Genomic DNA, 3651 nt, shown 5'->3' with positions numbered 1-3651 from the left:
GGGTGGGGAGTGAGGGAGAAAGGTAGGGTGAGAACTGGGTGGAGGGGAGTTATGGGGGGTAAAAAGAGGAACAAATGTAATAATCTGAACAATAAAGATTTAATTACTCAAAAAAATTAAATTAAAGCCAATAAATAAATAAATAAATAAATAAATAAATAAAAAGTAAGCAAAGAACCAAACAGACATGTTCCCAAGAAGACATACAGATAGTCAACTGACCTATGAAAAATGTTCAACTTCACTGGTTATAGGGGAAATGCAAATCAAAATCACAATGAGATACCAACTCACACCTGTTAAAATGGCTATTAGCAGTAAGACAAGAAATAAGTTTTTGAGAGGATGTAGAGGAGAAAAGGGAACCTTTGAGGGAATGAAAATTGATGTAGCCTCTATGGAAATAATATGAAGGTTCACTAAAAAATGAAGAATAGATTACCTTATCACCCAGGAATTCCTCTTCTGTATATCTACCTAAAAATTTTGAAAACACTTATTTGTAAAGATACATGCATGTACTTTATGCTTAATGCAGCATTATTCACAATAACCAAGACATGGGAACAACCTAGGTGTTATTCGATAGATGATTGGATAAAGAGGATGTGGTACATACACACTAAAAAGAAAAAAAAAATACACTGTTCATCAAAAGATGAAATACTGCCATTTGTGACAACATGGATGGATCTTGAGAGTACCATGCTAAGTGAAACAAGTTAAAAGGAAAAGGACAAGAACCATATAATTTCATTTGTATGTCAAATAGAAAACAGAAATCAACAAATAAACAGACAAAACAAACTCATAGAAGTAGACAAGAGTATGGTGGTTACCAGAGGGTAAGTGGGTTTGGGGGGGGAGGATAAAAAGGGTAAAAAGGGTCAAATATATAGTGATGGAATAAGATATACAGGTGACATATTATAAATTTGTACACCTAAATCTTATACAATGTTATCCCAATAAATTTAATTTTAAAATGAAAGTAAATACATTCTGAATGATAAAAAGTTTCACTATTACTAATGTTTAGAGAATGCTAATTAATTAAGGAGAGAAAAAAAATCACTGATGACCCATTTGATTTGGGGAGTTGGTAGAAAAGGCTTCTCTGTGAAGCAGGGCAATGAGGGACATCTGTAATATCCTCAATAGTAAAGATAAATCAATTTTAAAAAATAAAAAAAATAGAAGGCTTTTCTGAAATAAAAATACTTGAGCTGTGAGAGGAAAGATGGGTAATTGTGAATTAGGAGAAATTTAAAAAGGGCAAGCACTGGGGGCTAAGAGAACAGAATAACCAGTTGTACTTGTCTTGGTGAGCTTGGTAACAGAAGTGATTTGAGAGACCGGTGAGATAACGAACAGCTAATTGGGGTCAGGATGGACAGAGTATGTGAAGCCCACAGTTTGAGCCCAGTACTATTCTTTAAAGTGCCTCTCATGTTGGTAATTTTATGATCATTTGTGGTTTAGAAATTGTAATTGTTTTTGCTTACCATGGTCAGTCGTTCCAGGGATCTATCTGGTGCCTGGCATATAGTAGATGCTCAACGTATACAAATGTTAAGCATATAATAAAATTTGAGACCAAAGTGTCAACTATAACACACAAAAAGAAATCTTCAAAGCTCTTGCTAAATAAGGAAACCAATGGCAATTTCTTAACTCAATAAAGAATAGTTGTTTTAAAACTGCAGACAACAGACTATTCTACATTACTCACTAAAACATTTGGGTTAAATTTATGAAGAGACCAATGAAGTCAACTCATTGATATTCAATCACTTGATATTCTGCTGAACATTTAAAGAGACAAGTAAGATGAGGAAAGAAAATTAGCCTGAATACTGAACATCAGACATGATTACCTTATTTGTAGATACTATTGTGGACACTAAGGTGAAACAACAACATCAATATAGAACGATTACGTGGTAACAGTGAGTCAGATCTGCTGCAAAAAGGTTAGGAAATGCAATAAAGATTCCCAATCACATTAGGAACAAAATAGACAATACCTTATGCAGAGTAGATATTCAGTGAGTAGTTAATGAATAAATGATTGAAAACAAACAAATTAAGAAAAGTCTACAATTATGGAAAAGAGGTGGAGATTCTGTGGAAAACAATTATTTTTATAGAGACCTCTAGATTCCAAAAAGAGAGAGGACAGAACAAAGGCTTGAAAAGACAGGTTTCAGGAGAAACTGAAGTACCTTCAAAGTACAGTTTATTATCATAAACTATATACTACAGGACTGTCCCAGTCTAATTATTCCAGAGGTAAAGCCCAGTACCCACTTGTCTCATTTCCCTTTCATTCCAACAGCCCTTACTGGGTGGAATACAATGACCTTCTCAGCAGGATATCCCTGAAGCTTCCTGTTCTGCAAGGTCTGTCCCTGAGAAGCCCAATTGAGCTTTTATTTGGCTGGGACCAGAGAATTAAGAAAAATGGCAAAAGGAACATGCTTAAAGTTTCTAGCATCTCCAGAGTTGAATTCTCAGAGCTCCTCATTAAATCAATCATTCTAGTGTCTTTTACTCTCCAAGCAATTCAGACCCCATGGGGAGCAAAGATACCTGAGTTTGTGTCTGTACAAGCATCAGAGGTGGGAGATGAATTTATTTCCTACAAAGAGAAACAATTATTTCTTCTGTCTGACTTAAAAGTTAGAAGGCATCCCTAAGGAATGTTTAATTGCTCAGGAACCAAAGCCAGAAACCAACTTTCTGTTTTTCTGTTGAAGAACTTTTGGAGGTCTCATGGATCACTTTCTTTAGAAAAAAAAGCAGAGTTGTTAAATAGTTTGGTTCTGTTGAAAGGACCGACCAAACAAGGGTTGAAAAATGTTCTTGACATTAGCTGGTGACAGGGACCCTATTGGCATTAATGAGGGCTCCACTTATTACCTCTAAATAGAGAGCTGGAGGCAGAAACAATACAGGTGGAGGGGGTTGAAGGAGTATTGGGGAAATATAGGTGACAAATATAATCCACCTATCATAATTGTGGGAAAGGGGAGAAGAGAGTCTAAAGCAGGGGTCCTCACACTTTTTAAACAGGGGGGCAGTTCACTGTCCCTCAGACTGTTGGAGGGCTGGACTAGAGTTTTTAAAAAAAATGAACAAATTCCTATGCACACTGCACATATCTTATTTTGAAGTAAAAAACCAAAACAGGAACAAATACAATATTTGTATTTGCATGTGGCCTGCAGGCCATAGTTTGAGGACCCCTGGTCTAAAGCATAGTGTAAAGACAGTATGGAACATGAGAAGGTATAAGAAAAATTTTAATGGAACATATAGGAACAGGTATAGTTTTAAAGAGAATGACCAAATTTAGTGCAGACATTTGAATACACAGGAAGCGCTGAATATATAGTCCACAGGATGCAGTATATTCTCTAAATCGCTGACAATCAGTGTGCTGTATCTCTGATTTATTGAATACTAGTAGCCCGGTGCATGAAATTCGTGCACATTAAAAGGGAATTAATTGCCCTAACCGGTTTGGCTCAGTGGATAGAGCATCGGCCTGTGGACTTAAGGATCCTGGATTCAATTCCGGTCAAGGGCATGTACCTTGGTTGTGGGCACATCCCCAGTGGGGAGTGTGCAGGAGGCAGCTGATCGATG

The sequence above is a fragment of the Myotis davidii genome, unplaced genomic scaffold, assembly GCF_000327345.1.
Source record: "Myotis davidii unplaced genomic scaffold, ASM32734v1 scaffold972, whole genome shotgun sequence".
NCBI lineage: Eukaryota > Metazoa > Chordata > Mammalia > Chiroptera > Vespertilionidae > Myotis > Myotis davidii.
Note: the sequence above shows the minus strand (reverse complement) of the source record.